Here is a 23,640-nt window from a genome sequence, read left to right on the forward strand (position 1 = left end):
ATGTCTATTGCCGAAGTTACCAAATCCTCAGCAAATGCTAAAACATTTACATTTAAACATTTAGATGTTGTGCTCCATTTTTATATTTTCTTTTTTATTAAATATTGGTATTATCATATTCTATTTCTCAGTAAATTTTTCCAGGGTGTAGTTGAACAATATTACTGAGAGACCATTACCTTTTCCCAGCACAGTTTTTATTTCAAAGGGTTTGGAAATTCCTCCCAAAAATTAAACTTTTGACAGTGTTTATTTTATTATGCTTAGTGTCTTATTATTGACATTTAGGAAGTTTTAACGCCTTTAGGAAAGTTTACAAAAATAAACTATTAATTCCAGATATGTAATTTTTTTTGTACTTTTATAATTACTATAATTGTTTTTTTACCAACACAAATTGTTTGTGAATTTTATGTTATCATTATTTTCAAACCATCTATGGTGGAAATATATGAATCTTTTCTAAGCTCAACTCTCTCAAACCAGCCAATATTTTAAATTTAATTCAACTTGAATAACAAGTGGTTTTACTTTTTTTAAAAGTAAACTTTTTTAAGGAAAAAATAAGTTCTTCTAATTTTTACAATATGATATAATCAATCATTTTTATAAATGGTGATGTAATTTTCAAGAATTTTTTTAGACTTTTTTTTTTTAAGTAAATGTATTCTGGTTAGTATATTGCAATTAGTATTTCAATTATAATAAACATAAATTAATTTTGAATTACTCAAACTAATTTAAGTAAAAATTTTGGTAAAACGTATACTGCTATTTTCCTATTGAAAAAACTCAATAATTTTTAATTTTTGTAACCATTGTGATCAGGGGAAATGTAAACATCAATTTTGGCTTTGTATATCATATTGGGTGCCTATAAATAGTGGATGGAAAACACACCAACAGGCAGATTATTATTATTTATAAAATATAAATTCTAATTTTACTGAAAATTGTTAAAATTAAAATATAATTAACATAATTTTCTGTCAGGTTTTAACATTGTTCTATTGTTTTTTAATTATAGTAGATTTTTATTTGTTTATTTTCCAGACAGAAGTGATGCACAGAGATTAAAATAACATGCCCAGGTACATAAAGAATTTAAGTATGATCATAAAAAAGAATCAACATCTGGAAAAACGTTAAAGGTAACAACTCTTATTATTTATTTAATAACATTTCAGAAAAACAGATATGAAAAATCAATTGCATATTTTAGATAGAAGGTCAACAATTTCATAATTTTGTGTTATATTAGATATGGTGAAAATCAGAAAAATTGATTTTACTTACTTAAGGCATGGTTTGATATCATAGACCACATCACACACACACACACACACACACACACATATATATATATATTTATTGTTGCCAAAAACAAAATTTTTAAGTTATCAGTGGATGAATCAGCACTGATACACTTTAAAAACATATTGATCAATTTATTTGTTATAATTGTTTGTTTTTTTTTTATTTTTCAATTTTACTGATCCTTGAGATTTTGTTAAATTAATTTTGCTTTTGTAATTGCTAATTTTTTACTTGATTTAATGATGACATACTGATAAGGTTTTAAGATTTATACTAATAGAGTATACGCATGAATATTGTTGGAGATGCATTTATTTGATTTTAGAAATAATCATCAGGATAAAACATTGTCAGTATTTCCCGTTTCATTGTAATTGTCACCATCATTTTGTTAGTTTTAGAAAGGATGAAATTACCAGTTGAATGAGACTATGAATTTGAGTGTGGTCCATTTGTATGTAAATTTAATTTTGGGTTGTAGTGATTACAACAACGCCTTCCTGAGAATAATTCAAGGTACTTTCTCTCCCATGGGAAAGTCAGCTTTTTTTTTATTTATAGATAAGACCAGTCATTATTACTGATGTGGAATGATTTTGGTACTTACATATTAATGCCACCGCAGCTACAGCTTTATTTAAAATTGAGTATTTATTTTATTGAGTCTATTAATTTTAAGAAATGGTTATTTATATTTATTTATTTTATAAATATAATTTAACCAAACTTAACCTACGCTCGCTTCGCTCGCTAACCTTGACTTATTAACACAGCAATTTTTGAGTATTTATTTAATAAATTCAGTAATTATTGTTATTTAAATAATAAATAATTGCACAAGGTTAAGTTTTGTTAAATTATATTTATAAAATAAATAAAGGTTATTTTTATTTAAACTATATCAGCCCATTTTCCACCGAAATCCTATTGACTACTTTGTTTTTAAATAAAGCTGTGGTGGTGTTAATACGTAAGTACCATGATTTTTTATTGGCATATTAATAAATGTACTATATTTTATACTATTAATAAATATAATATATCTTTGCAATAAATTAATTTATTGCATCAAAATTGTCTTAAACTTGAGCTGCTTTACTTTACTACTGCGGCTGAAGATACCCGAGGAAAGTTTTGTTTGTGAATATTTTAGGTGCAACACTTCATTAAAACCTCTCCTCCCACTTTTTTTCTACCTGTTGAGTGTGGGTATAACCTTGACATTTGAAGGTTATCATTTCATTAGTCATAAGGAGGATTCAACCAGTGTAATTTTTCTGTACGTGTTTTTTTTAAACATTTTACATATGCTTAAATTGTTTTTGAAAATAAATAAATTGTTGCTGAGGCATCTTATTAATTACATCTGAAGATGGGCTGCTGTCAGATAATGAAGGGTCTGTATAAAAGAATATTGTTGAAGTTAATAATATGGAAATTATTCGCAAATACAATAATTCCTTTATATTGTACAAGGAAGTAAAAAAATTAAGAGATGTATATGTATCAAAGAAAGATAATGAATTCATGCAAATTAATAATATATTATAAATATAGATAGTATTTTAATTTCTTTTTTCTTTTTTATTGGATTTTTGATAAGTTTCAGAATAATATTGGTTGTAATACGTTTAGTTAACTTTACATTCATAAGATTTACAATTGTTTCCCGCTTATACTTTAAAAATCAAAATGTTGGCAGATTAAGGATTTTTTGGTTTAATAGTGATGTGATTGTCTGAAAGATATTGTCCTTACAAACGCTATGTTTATAGTTTTTACTCAATTAATTTAATGGCATAGGTTTGTTTGTTGGTGTAGTTGACTGATTACTACAAAAAATTATTTTATAAATCTACTGATCGGTTTCTGTGAATATTGAAATATATTTTGTCCACAGTCTCTTACTAAAAGTAAGAAATACTGTATATTAATCTATACTAAACAAGTGGATGAAAAAAGTAAGTAATGATGACATTTTGTTAATTTGGTTGACTTACTGTACAAAATAGTAAAGTGAGTTTTTGAAGACTGCATTGCACATTAAATATTTGTAGAGTTCTACTTGATAAAATGTTATCTAGATAAATTAAAAATATAAGTGGTTTTTAAGAGTTAACATTTGTATTTAATTTGAACCACATGATAATTTAGACCTAAAGTTTTACGTACATTTTACTTGAAACTTTTTTTTTACAGTTTTAATATTATTTTTTTGCGCTCATGAACTAAGTTCTTTTGTATTATTTTTGCTTGCTATCAGTTCTAATCACCATGTTAAAGATTTTATTCAAAATTATCAGTTGCGTAATGGTTATTCCTGCTGAATATTAAGTAGCACTAATGATTTCCCCATTCTAGCTGTCTATTTTAATGGTTTGCTTACAGTGTTTAACATTTGTACATAAAGAAACGTGTAAGCTTTTACGAGCTGAGACAAAGATTTAAATTAAAGCTTCAAAATTTTTTATTCATAAACTCAAATTTGTTATATGAATGTGAAAAGCATAGTACAGTATATTTATTCATTTAACAGCATAACAAAAAAAATAAATAATACTTAGGTTATTAAATTATTTTCAAAATGATAGAATTTTTCTTGCAAAAGTCTTATTAAGCTCCTTTTTAAATCAGCTTCTTCTTGGAGTAAATAGGAATGAGGTAATATCTATCTATCTATATATATTTTACTTCATTGGACCTGTAAGTCATATACAGTATGTACAGTATATATATATATATATATTGTATTTTTGTGAATTGTGTGTATGCTTTTAATAAATAAATTAATTAGCTGCATAAGACATTTGGAAGAAACAATTTTATTAATCTGAAACAGACTAGTTTAAAAACTTTAAATATAATTATTTAGGTTTTCCTTTTATAAAAAAAAATTAATTTAGTATCATCCATTCTATTTAAGTGACTATAAAATTTGAGTTCTTTTTCTAAATTATAACATTTCAGAATTTTGGTAAATTTCTTCTAATTTGCTTAATTTATAAGCAAAGTTTGTAATTTTCATGAATTTTTTTAAAGCAAATACTGGTTAAGTATATTGCAATTAGTACTTCAATTATAATAAATAAACATAAATTAATTTTGAAGATACCAGAGGAAAGTTTTGTTTGTGAATATTTTAGTTGCAACACTTCATTGAAACCTCTCCTTCCACTTTATTTCTACCTGTTGAATGTAGGTATACCCTTGACGTTTGAAGGTATTATCGTTTCACTAGTCATAAATTTTAAGTAAGAATTTTGGAAAAATGTTTACTGCTCTTTTCCTATTGAAAAAATCAATATTTTTTTTAATTTTTGTAATCATTACAATCATTACAGTGGCAATGTAAACATCAATTTTAGCTTTGTATCATATTGGGTGCCTATAAAATAGTGGATGGAAAACACACCAATAGGCAGATTATTATTGTTTATAAAATATATGTTTTAGTCATAGATTCTAATTTTACTGAAAATTGTTAAAATTAAAATATAATTAACATAATTTTCTGTCAGGTTTTAACATTGTTCTATTGTTTTTTAATTATAGTAGATTTTTATTTGTTTATTTTCCAAAAAGAAGTGATGCACAAACAGAGGTTTAAATGATATGCCCTGGTACATAAAGAATTTAATTAGTAAATATTTATAAAAATCAACATCTGGAAAAAAGTTAAAGGTAAAAGTTTAAAATGTTTTAAAATTTCCCAGAGAATTCATAGTTTTTCTCAATAAAATTCACTGATTATTTTGGGTTCTCTGAGAGTCAAGGTGGGAAAGTTGGGCACAAATTCATATTGCTTAGTTTCATGTTTGAAAGTTCCTTAAATTTTAAAGAAAAACATTCTTTAAACTTTAAGGAACTTTTAACTTTATTCTGCTATAACTTATTCTTACCACTACAACAGTGTTAGCCATACATCTCGTCACTCCCAATTGTATGTGTATTTGAACAGTTAGTTGTTTGAAGTAAATTTATTTACTTCAAATAACTAACGTAGTATGACCAACGTAGTCCACACACTAATTCCTGCGGCTAGAGCACAAAAAGCGGCGAGATCATGTAAAATAATTTTATGTTATCAAATAATATATAATACACAGCTTGCTAAGTCAAACATTATTACAAATTCAATTGGCAGTGTCTATCGATGATTTAACAATTATTAAAATCTGAAATACACAACAAATATTAGAGTAGATTATTTAGTACATTAACATAACCCTTAACATTAATAATCACCACCATCACTAATTTTACATTATCAAACATTTTTACAAATTTTCTGGCAGTGTCTTATCGGCGATTTAAAGATTATTGTAATCTGAAATACACAACAAATATTAGGGTAGATTAAGTACATTAACATAACACTGACAATTAATAATCACCACCATCACTAATCAGCTGACATTGACAACGATCAGGTCCGATCACCATTATTCATTGAGCACCGATCAGGTCATAAATCACCGTTCATTGAATACTTGATCCCTATTCAATGAGCACCGATTAGATCACAGATCACGTTTCAATGACTACCGATTGGGTCAGGTCAGTCATTGTTCAGCGATCATCTTCATCATCATCATCAATAACAGTTATCAAAATGTGTAAGAAATCTTTTTAAAATAATTAGGTACACCTCGTAATATGCACTATGATAAAGTTCTCTACACACAAATTCCTGGTCAAATTGGCCATTATTATATCAGATTGGTTGAATTAATTCTTGATTGGTTGTGTTGCGAAAATGGCCGTTCTTTTGGTTATCTGACTGGAGTAAAATAACGATCCCTACCATCACTATTACATACGTACAATGGTTTTATTTATTTCCCAGCCGCTCATTCCGTGGCGCTGTAGTATGCTTCAATATTGAATACTTTTTCCTGTTTATCTTCCGGGAATCACCGTCAGGTATCAGTGCAGAGGATGATATTTATGAGTTTTAAGGGAAATGTAGTCTTGTACAGTCTCAGGTCGACCATTTCTGAGATGTGTGGTTGAAAAGTGAAACAAGAAGAATTAGCACAGACCACCACGCAATCATCTTTACCGTTGGGCACATCCGGCCTGGACTAGTTAGTTTCACATTGGAAACCTACAAACAGTGACAAGAGATGTAGACGAGGTATCGGGTATGTTCTGATCACGCCAGAAAGATTGTCGGAATACGTAGAAAATGCATAAAGACGTGCTATCATAAAGAAGAGCTGCAGCACTTGCCTCGAGGAGGAGGCTGTAGCAAGATACTAAAAGGAACGGTAGGGTAAACGAGGGGCTAAGAGAAGATTACTGCCGTGTCAGGAAGGCATTAACAAATGCAATAAAGGACGCCAAGGTCAGAGTATGGCACGAACTGCTGGAAGACCTTGAAGTAAACCCCTGGAGAGGGTGCTTACAAACTGATCTTGGACCGATTTGGACGATCAGTCTCCCTCTTTCTAGTGAGGGGCGCTGTGAGTTGTAGAGAAACTCTTCCCAGTAGTTGAGTCAGAATGGAGAGAGATGACAATTGAACACAATGCGAGGTTCACGATCGGGGAGCTCAAGAATGCTGTGGTGACATTACACCCCAACAAGAGTCCAGTACCAGATTTGGTTCTAGGTAAAATAGTCAAGGAAATGGTGGCCAGATACCCCTGGATTGTGTTAGACGCCTTTAATCAGGCCCTAGAGGGCTCTCGTTTCCCGGCGTGCTGAAAAGAAGCACGACTGTTTCTGGTATTGAATAAGAGGGATATAGAGATGGAAGGAGTCACGTATCGACCAATCTGTCTGTTAAACACGATCAGTAAACTATTCGAAAGACTGATTGTTGATCGTGTATTGGCGGAGTTAGTAATGCCAGGGGAGGGGGGGGATTCTCCCCTAGACATAAGGTTTTGTGAAGGGGAAGTTCAGCTTTGATGCGTTATAATACGTAAGTAACTGATCTGCATACCAAACGGGTGGCACCTGTTGTTGAAGGAGGATTCCGTTAGTGGTCCTGCTAGACGTCCGGAAAGCTTTCGGCTGTCTGCCCTGGCCTACAATCAACGAACAATTACGAGAAGGAATATTAGTAATTATCTGAGGGGCATAATAAACTCTTTATCTACTCCAGAGGAAAATACATGTATGTACCGAAGAGGGTAAAATTCCGGTAGAGATAATTCGGGGGGGTTCCATAGAGGTCTGTCCTTAGGCCACTACTGTGGAACTTTGCCTTCGACGGAGAATTGAGACTGGAGTTTGAAGGGGACGCCTCTCCTGGTCGCCGGCAAGACGGAAAAAGAAGTAGAGGATTGTGCAGCAGTCGCGGTCGATAGTATACAAAGATGGCTTGAAGAAAAAGTACTGACATTAGCGCCTGCCTAATAAGTCATCGGCAGTCGCCTTAACAGGCAGGAGAAATAAGTCAGAGTAGGTGGCATGATAATCCTCATATCTAGATGTATTAAATATGTAGGTGTGTGGTTGCAAATCAGTAGGCTGTATACGGAGCACTTGAACAAGGTGACGCAGCGTGTCAAGGCTGTGATTGGTAAGCTAAACAGGCTCATAAGCAGATACCTGGGGTCCATGTTCCAACATCGTCCAACGAAAAGGAGACTGATTTTGTCAATTGCGATGACAATTATTTTATACGTGGTCCCGGCGTGGGCCGAGGCCTTTGATAAGAAGAAGAACTTATCTCACAATACGAATTGTGTCTGTCATATACTGATGTAATAGGTGGAACGAGATTAGGCACTCATTTGGAATAAGCCAGTTGCATCCGGAAAACACGCTGCAGTACATGCTAAAGGAAAACATGAATGGGATAACGTAGCCTCAATGGTAACCAGAATAATACGCTATTGAGTGGGATAGGGACAGACACTGGTGGTTGGGAAATACAAGGCAGCACTGCTTATGAAAGGACGGTTCGCTGAGGTGGCCGCTCTCAATGATTGACCGTTGAGTTTGGGGAAAATTAAAAAGACCGGAAACCCGGGTAGATCCCCTCCTTGCTTCTTGGAGGGGAACTGGTTTGAGACATGGCCCAAAGAAAAGATCGAGTCCCGGCCTACTGGGTGAGCAACTCTCACAGAGCACGGCATCGCCGGATCCTGTGGGGTCCCGGGATTAGAGGCCAGGGAACCACTGAGATTCGCAATTCGTAACTGCTAGATCATCATCAGTGGTCTTGGGAGGGGGAAACCACCAAAGAACACTGGTATCCACGATCTAGTATTCAAATCCGAACTACATTTACTAGGATTTGAACGTTGGAACTCTCGACTTTGAACTTTTGTGGTTAATATTGAACATTTTATTGTATTTTACGTTATAAGGATCCCCTATCCAGTTAGAGATTAGTGACCACGTAAATCTTGGTCCAATTTTGTTTAAGAAATGACGTGATTACATTTTACATCTATTTAATGAACAAATTTGAAAAAGTTGAACATCAATTTGTAAGATGTTTTATCAATTAAAAGCAGCTAGTGCATGTGTATTCTTCAGGTTTTTGGTGTTAAGCGTAAGTATCAAATTAGAAGGGATCGCTGGATGTAATATATTAATTAGAAGCGATTTTCAGGTTTGTTTCTTTTGCTACAGATTTTAGAAATCCTGTCGTACGCCCTTACTGGACTTAAGTCTTGTTTAAAGCAAGTTGATAACATCTTATTCTTTTTAGAGGATAATATCCACTAAGGTTAATATATGAACTTCCCACTACATAATTTTTAGTTATTCTAAGGCAGATAATATTTTGGAAAAATCAAGTTTTGTCAATGCAGTAATTTGATTTTTGTAAATTAAGGAATCTGGAGGGAGAGACTTGTGCCAAGACGGGTTTTGAATATCCCTCGCCGATGTGGTACTTAGAAAAAACTGAGTAAGTTTATGCTTTGAATAGGTTTACGTTAAAAAAAAGTGTAATACTGCTTAGTAAGAAGTCCAGCATTTTTGCAGCTTGTATTACCAATATCTATCTGTTAAAATTACTTAAAAGAGGAGTCTTACTCGGGTAAATAAATCTTCAGGTAAAACCTAAAAAAGATGTAATAACTTGGAAACTACATTTGCTGAATTTTTGTTACCAAAATATTACCGTGCGCGAGCATTTACTTGCCTATGTATTTTAGTAAAAATTCATTTTGAATAATGAACTCTACTAAAATAATATTTCATACTCTTGTACATATGGATATTTTATGTTAAAAAGGCAATTATGGCTCTGTCTTCATTGCTAGAATTATTACGGCAGTATCAAGTAAACACTGGCTGTGGTGGTTGTCAATTTTAGTTGATCATTTGTTTTTATGGTTAACTACAAAAAAAAATCCCCGAAAATCCCAATATGTATTTAAAAAACCTGCAGGTTATCGAGGAATAGATGAAAAAAAATAGTGTTAATATGGATCTCTGTGCTAGTTTAAATATAAGTTGAGGTGACATTTCTAGGTTATGTCAAACGTAAAGAATGTAAGTACAATCTCATAACGAGATTTCATTAGTTCCTGGAGCTTTTGAAATACAAGACAACAGTAAATATATTTATTTTCAATTGTTAATACATAATACATACATGAAAAAGACAAGAAACAGTACACAATGCACGTAAGTGTAACCCATCGGGTAAGTCTAGTGGTTAAACTTGTAGTTACATATGAAAATATACTACGCACAAAGCTAAAGCTTGACCATAGGTAGGAGTACCAGATGAACAATTATAATTAGTAAAACATTAAAATAAAAAGACCTTAATTCACTTCACATCACACATGCACTGTTTTCTTCAGTTATCTTTCTCTCACTTAAGACAACACAATATCTTTACATTTTTACCAGGTCGGTGTCAATCTTTATTGTCACCGACAGATACATTCTATTTAAATTGAATATGATTGCAGTCAACAATTTGGTTTATTAATGAATCTAATAAGCTTTACCATAAAATATTTGCGAAAGCGAAAACAAATCATTAATAAAGATTATGAATAGAGTATGCTTAAGAACTGATTACTGAGGGGACTCCACAGTTCACCTGCAGGATAGTGCATAGTTGTGCACAACTATCCACTTACTTACGCCCACTTACTTCAGCACTCCAGATAATATGCAAAACATTTTAAAGCTAGACCTTTCAGCACTACACATTTTATCTAATAAAAGTAAATGTTTAACTGGGTATCAAGAAATACCCAGAAACCATTTAACCATAAAAGTCGGAAACCATAAAAAATTAGCAATTTCACTTTCATCAGAAATAACTTTACCATATATACATATTGATAGTTTATTTTTGGTAGCAGACATATACCCTTTTACTGATATATAATTCTCCACTGATTCTTGGCAGTTTATTTTTAAAATATTGTTTTTTACCTGCTGTAATCCCATCAAGTAGTAAAAGTAGATTTGTCATATAAAAAATATATTTTTAATATGATAAAAATTTTTTAATGCATATAAACTAATATCTTTTCACTTCTTATATGCAAATTCCATCTACCATCAACCTTAAGTATTTAATTACCTGAAATGCCTCAGTTGCGTTGTATTTGAATATGAGCACAATCACCATTATTGTATATTAATGGAGCTAATAAGCTGGAGACAAATTAGGTATTTGGTTTTTAAAGCATTAAGAGCTAATTTATTGACAAAACCATAAGCCTGAATTTTCCAGATAAGTCTGAAATCTGAAAAGATTTTTAGATTAATATACTAGAGCAGTATCATCTGCAAAAGATGTAGCTTTACCATAAAATTTAGGTAAAAATAGGTCATTAATAAATATTATAAATAGAATATGTCCAAGAACTATATTCATTAAAAATATTCACAATTTCATCCTCGTCATAAACAACTTACCATTTACACATTTTATTTTTAATAGTAGGCATACCAGTATAGGGCTTTATAATTTTTCACTGATTCTTAGTAGGCAATTCATATTTTTAAAATATTGAATTTTAGCTGCCATAATCCACACATCTGTCTTTTTTTTTAATTTAATGTATTCAGTATAATTTTGTGGCTGTGAGGATTTTTAAACCCTTTCTTATACAATCCATCTGAGAAATTGCAATGCACAGCCCAACTGTTGTCCATGGCATAAATTGATTAATGATAATGATAATCAAACATATTTTGATTAATTAATATACCCTAATAAAATATCTAAAAAGTCATAAACTGAAAATCATCATTATCAAGAATTTTACTCCAGTCATGTTCATATAAATATGACCTTAATTTATCATAATCCAGAACCTCTTTAAAATCCTTAACAAAATTATTTTGAGTTCAGCCTTAGAAATAACAATGGCAACAGCCAGCCCTATAACTATTAAAATGTGTCAGAATGACAACACTAGAAATATTGTGTTTATATAAACTTGATTTATAAAATATGTAATTAATACAGGATACAGGTTGGTTTATCATTATCAGTAACTAGTATCCATTTTTTGCCCCCCCCCCCCAAAAAAAAAACTAGTATAAAATTAACTAAGGAGCTGTACCCATTCATATGGAGTATTTCTAGATATTGTTCATCATTATTATCCATTCTTTCATTAATATTTATGTTAATATTAACCATTTAACACATTAGAATTGTAGGAAGAAAGGGAATGTGAAGGTCTTCAAGTCTAATTTTGCCTTATTCCAGCTATAAACACAGAGTGTAAAAAATAAACTAAATATATTCCAAAAGAATAACATCTCATCCGTATCATCCGGTACCTCACAATCTATTGTCATACTAGTAAAACCCTCTATAACAGATGCAAACACAATAAGCCTAGTAGCTTTAGAAAAATTATTACAAAAAAAAAAGAAGATATATATCCATCTATTGTATATATAGAAGCTTCATAAAGTGATTTCATGCATGTCTCAGAAAGGCAATATCTTGTTTAATCTTCCAGCTGCTTACCAATGATAAAAAAATATCAAAATTCTTAATATTTTGGTGAATTATTAGGTTATTCTGATTCATTAAGAAGCTATTGTTTACATCATTATCACCCTTCCACAGCAATATGTGATAACTACCTCCCATTATCATAGCAGAACTAAAAAATTCACATCTAACCAGTAACCAGTAAAAATGAATTTGCATAACATGTATAAAAAACACCATTTTTCACACACATCCATAGATATCAGTTTATCCCCATTATCAATCACGTACAACAAAACAACTCACACATACACACCACACACTCATTATGAACCTTTTTCTTATTTTTGGCTATAGCATTTGGTATTGCTCTATGTATTTTGTTGATTACTCTTTCCATAGTTTATACTCTAGTATAAATTGTATAATTTTGTCATTCAATTTTTATTTCAGTTTACCTTAAGCTCTGTTTGTTTTTAATTTTTATTATTGTTGAATTGTGAACAATTCTGAAATTTGGGGGGTTATTTTGTCAACTTCTCAGACAGTGATTTGGACCGTGAAAATTGCTTGCACGATCACATTTTTTTTTTGGTTATGTTCCAGCTACTTAAAAATATTTTCTTATAATTATTAAAAGTATTTTTAGATTTTGTATATTAAGATTTGTTACAGTTATTTTTATTAATAATGTTATTATTTTTCTTTGTGCAACATTTCAAGTTTTAAATTCTTCTGTTTTGGATGTTCTCCCATTTAGGGCATTCCAGCTTCCAAGAATTTAATCTTCAGCAAAAGAATGTGGATGGCTAAAAGGGGAGGTGTAGAGGTCATCAGAATTATTATTTTGTTACTATTAATCTATAGTTGCTTTGATATTCGTTTGTTTTGTGTGCATGATTAAGGTTATCTCTATGTACATGGATATGTATGTGATTTGTATGTTGATGGATTGGCAAGTGTTCCTCTGGAGAGCTTTCCAGTGTTCATTGTATGTTTGAAACTGCATCCTTTTTACAGGCATAGACATTATGTGGTTAAAGAAGTTCAGTTTATATTCCAGAGGTTGATTTGTTGTGTTTGGCAATTATATTTTTTATATATAGCCCAATTTAAATAACCTAATTATAATATTTAAAAAAAATAGGGATTAATAAAATAGAATGTGAGGAGCAAAATTTAATAATAAATAATAAATCTTGATAATCAGCATTATCAAGAATTTTACTCCAGTCATGTTCATATAAATATGACCTTAATTTATAATAATCCAGAACCTCTTTAAAATCCTTAACAAAATTATTTTGAGTTCAGCCTTAGAAATAGCAATGGCAACAGCCAGCCCTATAACTATTAAAATGTGTCAGAATGACAACACTAGAAATATTGTGTTTATATAAACTTGATTTATAAAATATGTAATTAATACAGGATACAGGTTGGTTTATCATTATCAGTAACTAGTATCCATTTTTTGCCCCCCCCCCCCCAAAAAAAAAAAACTAGTATAAAATTAACTAAGGAGCTGTACCCATTCATATGGAGTATTTCTAGATATTGTTCATCATTATTATCCATTCTTTAATTAATATTTATGTTAATATTAACCATTTAACACATTAGAATTGTAGGAAGAAAGGGAATGTGAAGGTCTTCAAGTCTAATTTTGCCTTATTCCAGCTATAAACACAGAGTGTAAAAAATAAACTAAATATATTCCAAAAGAATAACATCTCATCTGTATCATCCGGTGACTCACAATCTATTGTCATACTAGTAAAACCCTCTATAACAGATGCAAACACAATAAGCCTAGTAGCTTTAGAAAAATTACTACGAAAAAAAAGAAGATATATATCCATCTATTGTATATATAGAAGCTTCATAAAGTGATTTCATGCATGTCTCAGAAAGGCAATATCTTGGTTAATCTTCCAGCTGCTTACCAATGATAAAAAAATAACAAAATTCTTAATATTTTGGTTAATTATTAGGTTATTCTGATTCATTAAGAAGCTATTGTTTACATAATTAACACCCTTCCACAGCAATATGTGATAACTACCTCCCATTATCATAGCAGAATTTAAAAATTCACATCTAACCAGTAACCAGTAAAAATGAATTTGCATAACATGTATAAAAAACACCATTTTTCACACACATCCATAGATATCAGTTTATCCCCATTATCAATCAAGTACAACAAAACAACTCACACATACACACCACACACTCATTATGAACCTTTTTCTTATTTTTGGCTATAGCATTTGGAATTGCTCCATGTATTTTGTTGATTACTCTTTCCATAGTTTATACTCTAGTATAAATTGTATAATTTTGTCTTTCAATTTTTATTTCAGTTTACCTTAAGCTCTGTTTGTTTTTAATTTTTATTATTGTTGAATTGTGAACAATTCTGAAATTTGGGGGGTTATTTTGTCAACTTCTCAGACAGTGATTTGGACCGTGAAAATTGCTTGCACGATCACATTTTTTTTTGGTTATGTTCCAGCTACTTAAAAATATTTTCTTATAATTATTAAAAGTATTTTTAGATTTTGTATATTAAGATTTGTCACAGTTATTTTTATTACTAATGTTATTATTTTTCTTTGTGCAACATTTTAATTTTTAAATTCTTCTGTTTTGGATGTTCTCCCATTTAGGGCATTCCAGCTTCCAAGAATTTAATCTTCAGCAAAAGAATGTGGATGGCTAAAAGGGGAGGTGTAGAGGTCATCAGAATTATTATTTTGTTACTATTAATCTATAGTTGCTTTGATATTCATTTGTTTTGTGTGCATGATTAAGGTTATCTCTATGTACATGGATATGTATGTGATTTGTATGTTGATAGATTGGCAAGTGTTCCTCTGGAGAGCTTTCCAGTGTTCATTGTATGTTTGAAACTGCATCCTTTTTACAGGCATAGACATTATGTGGTTAAAGAAGTTCAGTTTATATTCCAGAGGTTGATTTGTTGTGTTTGGCAATTATATTTTTTATATATAGCCCAATTTAAATAACCTAATTATAATATTTAAAAAAAATAGGGATTAATAAAATAGAATGTGAGGAGCAAAATTTAATAATAAATAATAAATCTTGATAATCAGCATTATCAAGAATTTTACTCCAGTCATGTTCATATAAATATGACCTTAATTTATAATAATCCAGAACCTCTTTAAAATCCTTAACAAAATTATTTTGAGTTCAGCCTTAGAAATAGCAATGGCAACAGCCAGCCCTATAACTATTAAAATGTATCAGAATGACAACACTAGAAATATTGTGTTTATATAAACTTGATTTATAAAATATGTAATTAATACAGGATACAGGTTGGTTTATCATTATCAGTAACTAGTATCCATTTCCCCCCCCCCAAAAAAAAAAATAGTATAAAATGAACTAAGGAGCTGTACCCATTCATATGGAGTATTTCTAGATATTGTTCATCATTATTATCCAGTCTTTCATTAATATTTATGTTAATATTAACCATTTAACATATTAGAATTGTAGGAAGAAAGGGAATGTGAAGGTCTTCAAGTCTAATTTTGCCTTATTCCAGCTATAAACACAGAGTGTAAAAAATAAACTAAATATATTCCAAAAGAATAACATCTCATCTGTATCATCCGGTGACTCACAATCTATTGTCATACTAGTAAAACCCTCTATAACAGATGCAAACACAATAAGCCTAGTAGCTTTAGAAAAATTACTACAAAAAAAAAGAAGATATATATCCATCTATTGTATATATAGAAGCTTCATAAAGTGATTTCATGCATGTCTCAGAAAGGCAATATCTTGGTTAATCTTCCAGCTGCTTACCAATGATAAAAAAATAACAAAATTCTTAATATTTTGGTTAATTATTAGGTTATTCTGATTCATTAAGAAGCTATTGTTTACATAATTAACACCCTTCCACAGCAATATGTGATAACTACCTCCCATTATCATAGCAGAATTTAAAAATTCACATCTAACCAGTAACCAGTAAAAATGAATTTGCATAACATGTATAAAAAAACACCATTTTTCACACACATCCATAGATACCAGTTTATCCCCATTATCAATCAAGTACAACAAAACAACTCACACATACACACCAGACACTCATTATGAACCTTTTTCTTATATTTGGCTATAGAATTTGGAATTGCTCTATGTATTTTGTTGATTACTCTTTCCATAGTTTATACTCTAGTATAAATTGTATAATTTTGTCATTCAATTTTTATTTCAGTTTACCTTAAGCTCTGTTTGTTTTTAATTTTTATTATTGTTGAATTGTGAACATTTCTAAAATTTGAGTGTGTTATTTTGTCAACTTCTCAGACAGTGATTTGGACCGTGAAAATTGCTTGCACGATCACATTTTTTTTTGGTTATGTTCCAGCTACTTAAAAATATTTTCTTATAATTATTAAAAGTATTTTTAGATTTTGTATATTAAGATTTGTCACAGTTATTTTTATTACTAATGTTATTATTTTTCTTTGTGCAACATTTTAATTTTTAAATTCTTCTGTTTTGGATGTTCTCCCATTTAGGGCATTCCAGCTTCCAAGAATATAATCTTCAGCAAAAGAATGTGGATGGCTAAAAAGGGAGGTGTAGAGGTCATCAGAATTATTATTTTGTTACTATTAATCTATAGTTGCTTTGATATTCATTTGTTTTGTGTGCATGATTAAGGTTATCTCTATGTACATGGATATGTATGTGATTTGTATGTTGATAGATTGGCAAGTGTTCCTCTGGAGAGCTTTCCAGTGTTCATTGTATGTTTGAAACTGCATCCTTTTTACAGACATAGACATTATGTGGTTAAAGAAGTTCAGTTTATATTCCAGAGGTTGATGTGTTGTGTTTGGCAATTTTATTTTTTATATATAGCCCAATTTAAATAACCTAATTATAATATTTAAAAAAAATAGGGATTAATAAAATAGAATGTGAGGAGTAAAATTTAATAATAAATAATAAATCTTGATAATCATCATTATCAAGAATTTTACTCCAGTCATGTTCATATAAATATGACCTTAATTTATCATAATCCAGAACCTCTTTAAAATCCTTAACAAAATTATTTTGAGTTCAGCCTTAAAAATAGCAATGGCAACAGCCAGCCCTATAACTATTAAAATGTGTCAGAATGACAACACTAGAAATATTGTGTTTATATAAACTTGATTTATAAAATATGTAATTAATACAGGATACAGGTTGGTTTATCATTATCAGTAACTAGTATCCATTTTTTGCCCCCCCCCCCAAAAAAAAAAAAACTAGTATAAAATTAACTAAGGAGCTGTACCCATTCATATGGAGTATTTCTAGATATTGTTCATCATTATTATCCATTCTTTCATTAATATTTATGTTAATATTAACCATTTAACACATTAGAATTGTAGGAAGAAAGGGAATGTGAAGGTCTTCAAGTCTAATTTTGCCTTATTCCAGCTATAAACACAGAGTGTAAAAAATAAACTAAATATATTCCAAAAGAATAACATCTCATCTGTATCATCCGGTGACTCACAATCTATTGTCATACTAGTAAAACCCTCTATAACAGATGCAAACACAATAAGCCTAGTAGCTTTAGAAAAATTACTACAAAAAAAAAGAAGATATATATCCATCTATTGTATATATAGAAGCTTCATAAAGTGATTTCATGCATGTCTCAGAAAGGCAATATCTTGGTTAATCTTCCAGCTGCTTACCAATGATAAAAAAATAACAAAATTCTTAATATTTTGGTTAATTATTAGGTTATTCTGATTCATTAAGAAGCTATTGTTTACATAATTAACACCCTTCCACAGCAATATGTGATAACTACCTCCCATTATCATAGCAGAATTTAAAAATTCACATCTAACCAGTAACCAGTAAAAATGAATTTGCATAACATGTATAAAAAAACACCATTTTTCACACACATCCATAGATACCAGTTTATCCCCATTATCAATCAAGTACAACAAAACAACTCACACATACACACCACACACTCATTATGAACCTTTTTCTTATATTTGGCTATAGAATTTGGAATTGCTCTATGTATTTTGTTGATTACTCTTTCCATAGTTTATACTCTAGTATAAATTGTATAATTTTGTCATTCAATTTTTATTTCAGTTTACCTTAAGCTCTGTTTGTTTTTAATTTTTATTATTGTTGAATTGTGAACATTTCTAAAATTTGAGTGTGTTATTTTGTCAACTTCTCAGACAGTGATTTGGACCGTGAAAATTGCTTGCACGATCACATTTTTTTTTGGTTATGTTCCAGCTACTTAAAAATATTTTCTTATAATTATTAAAAGTATTTTTAGATTTTGTATATTAAGATTTGTCACAGTTATTTTTATTACTAATGTTATTATTTTTCTTTGTGCAACATTTTAATTTTTAAGTTCTTCTGTTTTGGATGTTCTCCCATTTAGGGCATTCCAGCTTCCAAGAATATAATCTTCAGCAAAAGAATGTGGATGGCTAAAAAGGGAGGTGTAGAGGTCATCAGAATTATTATTTTGTTACTATTAATCTATAGTTGCTTTGATATTCATTTGTTTTGTGTGCATGATTAAGGTTATCTCTATGTACATGGATATGTATGTGATTTGTATGTTGATAGATTGGCAAGTGTTCCTCTGGAGAGCTTTCCAGTGTTCATTGTATGTTTGAAACTGCATCCTTTTTACAGACATAGACATTATGTGGTTAAAGAAGTTCAGTTTATATTCCAGAGGTTGATGTGTTGTGTTTGGCAATTTTATTTTTTATATATAGCCCAATTTAAATAACCTAATTATAATATTTAAAAAAAATAGGGATTAATAAAATAGAATGTGAGGAGTAAAATTTAATAATAAATAATAAATCTTGATAATCATCATTATCAAGAATTTTACTCCAGTCATGTTCATATAAATATGACCTTAATTTATCATAATCCAGAACCTCTTTAAAATCCTTAACAAAATTATTTTGAGTTCAGCCTTAGAAATAGCAATGGCAACAGCCAGCCCTATAACTATTAAAATGTGTCAGAATGACAACACTAGAAATATTGTGTTTATATAAACTTGATTTATAAAATATGTAATTAATACAGGATACAGGTTGGTTTATCATTATCAGTAACTAGTATCCATTTTTGCCCCCCCCCCAAAAAAAAACTAGTATAAAATGAACTAAGGAGCTGTACCCATTCATATGGAGTATTTCTAGATATTGTTCATCATTATTATCCAGTCTTTCATTAATATTTATGTTAATATTAACCATTTAACACATTAGAATTGTAGGAAGAAAGGGAATGTGAAGGTCTTCAAGTCTAATTTTGCCTTATTCCAGCTATAAACACAGAGTGTAAAAAATAAACTAAATATATTCCAAAAGAATAACATCTCATCTGTATCATCCGGTGACTCACAATCTATTGTCATACTAGTAAAACCCTCTATAACAGATGCAAACACAATAAGCCTAGTAGCTTTAGAAAAATTACTACGAAAAAAAAGAAGATATATATCCATCTATTGTATATATAGAAGCTTCATAAAGTGATTTCATGCATGTCTCAGAAAGGCAATATCTTGTTTAATCTTCCAGCTGCTTACCAATGATAAAAAAATATCAAAATTCTTAATATTTTGGTGAATTATTAGGTTATTCGGATTCATTAAGAAGCTATTGTTTACATCATTAACACCCTTCCACAGCAATATGTGATAACTACAACCCATTATCATAGCAGAACTAAAAAATTCACATCTAACCAGTAACCAGTAAAAATGAATTTGCATAACATGTATAAAAAACACCATTTTTCACACACATCCATAGATATCAGTTTATCCCCATTATCAATCAAGTACAACAAAACAACTCACACATACACACCACACACTCATTATGAACCTTTTTCTTATATTTGGCTATAGAATTTGGAATTGCTCTATGTATTTTGTTGATTACTCTTTCCATAGTTTATACTCTAGTATAAATTGTATAATTTTGTCATTCAATTTTTATTTCAGTTTACCTTAAGCTCTGTTTGTTTTTAATTTTTATTATTGTTGAATTGTGAACATTTCTAAAATTTGAGTGTGTTATTTTGTCAACTTCTCAGACAGTGATTTGGACCGTGAAAATTGCTTGCACGATCACATTTTTTTTTGGTTATGTTCCAGCTACTTAAATATATTTTCTTATAATTATTAAAAGTATTTTTAGATTTTGTATATTAAGATTTGTCACAGTTATTTTTATTACTAATGTTATTATTTTTCTTTGTGCAACATTTTAATTTTTAAGTTCTTCTGTTTTGGATGTTCTCCCATTTAGGGCATTCCAGCTTCCAAGAATATAATCTTCAGCAAAAGAATGTGGATGGCTAAAAAGGGAGGTGTAGAGGTCATCAGAATTATTATTTTGTTACTATTAATCTATAGTTGCTTTGATATTCATTTGTTTTGTGTGCATGATTAAGGTTATCTCTATGTACATGGATATGTATGTGATTTGTATGTTGATAGATTGGCAAGTGTTCCTCTGGAGAGCTTTCCAGTGTTCATTGTATGTTTGAAACTGCATCCTTTTTACAGACATAGACATTATGTGGTTAAAGAAGTTCAGTTTATATTCCAGAGGTTGATGTGTTGTGTTTGGCAATTTTATTTTTTATATATAGCCCAATTTAAATAACCTAATTATAATATTTAAAAAAAATAGGGATTAATAAAATAGAATGTGAGGAGTAAAATTTAATAATAAATAATAAATCTTGATAATCATCATTATCAAGAATTTTACTCCAGTCATGTTCATATAAATATGACCTTAATTTATCATAATCCAGAACCTCTTTAAAATCCTTAACAAAATTATTTTGAGTTCAGCCTTAGAAATAGCAATGGCAACAGCCAGCCCTATAACTATTAAAATGTGTCAGAATGACAACACTAGAAATATTGTGTTTATATAAACTTGATTTATAAAATATGTAATTAATACAGGATACAGGTTGGTTTATCATTATCAGTAACTAGTATCCATTTTTTCCCCCCCCTCCAAAAAAAAAACTAGTATAAAATGAACTAAGGAGCTGTACCCATTCATATGGAGTATTTCTAGATATTGTTCATCATTATTATCCAGTCTTTCATTAATATTTATGTTAATATTAACCATTTAACACATTAGAATTGTAGGAAGAAAGGGAATGTGAAGGTCTTCAAGTCTAATTTTGCCTTATTCCAGCTATAAACACAGAGTGTAAAAAATAAACTAAATATATTCCAAAAGAATAACATCTCATCTGTATCGTCCGGTGACTCACAATCTATTGTCATACTAGTAAAACCCTCTATAACAGATGCAAACACAATAAGCCTAGTAGCTTTAGAAAAATTACTACAAAAAAAAAGAAGATATATATCCATCTATTGTATATATAGAAGCTTCATAAAGTGATTTCATGCATGTCTCAGAAAGGCAATATCTTGTTTAATCTTCCAGCTGCTTACCAATGATAAAAAAATATCAAAATTCTTAATATTTTGGTTAATTATTAGGTTATTCGGATTCATTAAGAAGCTATTGTTTACATCATTAACACCCTTCCACAGCAATATGTGATAACTACAACCCATTATCATAGCAGAACTAAAAAATTCACATCTAACCAGTAACCAGTAAAAATGAATTTGCATAACATGTATAAAAAACACCATTTTTCACACACATCCATAGATATCAGTTTATCCCCATTATCAATCAAGTACAACAAAACAACTCACACATACACACCACACACTCATTATGAACCTTTTTCTTATATTTGGCTATAGAATTTGGAATTGCTCTATGTATTTTGTTGATTACTCTTTCCATAGTTTATACTCTAGTATAAATTGTATAATTTTGTCATTCAATTTTTATTTCAGTTTACCTTAAGCTCTGTTTGTTTTTAATTTTTATTATTGTTGAATTGTGAACATTTGTAAAATTTGAGTGTGTTATTTTGTCAACTTCTCAGACAGTGATTTGGACCGTGAAAATTGCTTGCACGATCACATTTTTTTTTGGTTATGTTCCGGCTACTTAAAAATATTTTCTTATAATTATTAAAAGTATTATTAGATTTTGTATATTAAGATTTGTTACAGTTATTTTTATTAATAATGTTATTATTTTTCTTTGTGCAACATTTTAATTTTTAAATTCTTCTGTTTTGGATGTTCTCCCATTTAGGGCATTCCAGCTTCCAAGAATTTAATCTTCTGCAAAAGAATGTGGATGGCTAAAAGGGGAGGTGTAGAGGTCATCAGAATTATTATTTTGTTACTATTAATCTTTAGTTGCTTTGATATTCATTTGTTTTGTGTGCATGATTAAGGTTATCTCTATGTACATGGATATGTATGTGATTTGTATGTTGATAGATTGGCAAGTGTTCCTCTGGAGAGCTTTCCAGTGTTCATTGTATGTTTGAAACTGCATCCTTTTTACAGACATAGACATTATGTGGTTAAAGAAGTTCAGTTTATATTCCAGAGGTTGATGTGTTGTGTTTGGCAATTTTATTTTTTATATATAGCCCAATTTAAATAACCTAATTATAATATTTAAAAAAAATAGGGATTAATAAAATAGAATGTGAGGAGTAAAATTTAATAATAAATAATAAATCTTGATAATCATCATTATCAAGAATTTTACTCCAGTCATGTTCATATAAATATGACCTTAATTTATCATAATCCAGAACCTCTTTAAAATCCTTAACAAAATTATTTTGAGTTCAGCCTTAGAAATAGCAATGGCAACAGCCAGCCCTATAACTATTAAAATGTGTCAGAATGACAACACTAGAAATATTGTGTTTATATAAACTTGATTTATAAAATATGTAATTAATACAGGATACAGGTTGGTTTATCATTATCAGTAACTAGTATCCATTTTTTCCCCCCCCTCCAAAAAAAAAACTAGTATAAAATGAACTAAGGAGCTGTACCCATTCATATGGAGTATTTCTAGATATTGTTCATCATTATTATCCAGTCTTTCATTAATATTTATGTTAATATTAACCATTTAACACATTAGAATTGTAGGAAGAAAGGGAATGTGAAGGTCTTCAAGTCTAATTTTGCCTTATTCCAGCTATAAACACAGAGTGTAAAAAATAAACTAAATATATTCCAAAAGAATAACATCTCATCTGTATCATCCGGTGACTCACAATCTATTGTCATACTAGTAAAACCCTCTATAACAGATGCAAACACAATAAGCCTAGTAGCTTTAGAAAAATTACTACGAAAAAAAAGAAGATATATATCCATCTATTGTATATATAGAAGCTTCATAAAGTGA

The 23,640-nt window shown here is 29.8% G+C and overlaps 1 long non-coding RNA gene across 3 annotated transcripts in view; it reads left to right on the top strand.

The window, feature by feature from the left end:
- The window catches only part of LOC142319637 (uncharacterized), a 270,901-nt gene that overhangs the window by 231,605 nt on the left and 15,656 nt on the right, over positions 1 to 23,640 (top strand). For all 3 annotated transcript variants that reach the window (XR_012755237.1, XR_012755235.1, XR_012755236.1), the window contains one exon: positions 1,054 to 1,151. This is a non-coding gene — a long non-coding RNA (uncharacterized LOC142319637). The remainder of the gene's footprint in view (positions 1 to 1,053; positions 1,152 to 23,640) is intronic.

Source organism: Lycorma delicatula, chromosome 2 (assembly GCF_047948215.1).
Source record: "Lycorma delicatula isolate Av1 chromosome 2, ASM4794821v1, whole genome shotgun sequence".
Classification (NCBI taxonomy): Eukaryota; Metazoa; Arthropoda; class Insecta; order Hemiptera; family Fulgoridae; genus Lycorma; species Lycorma delicatula.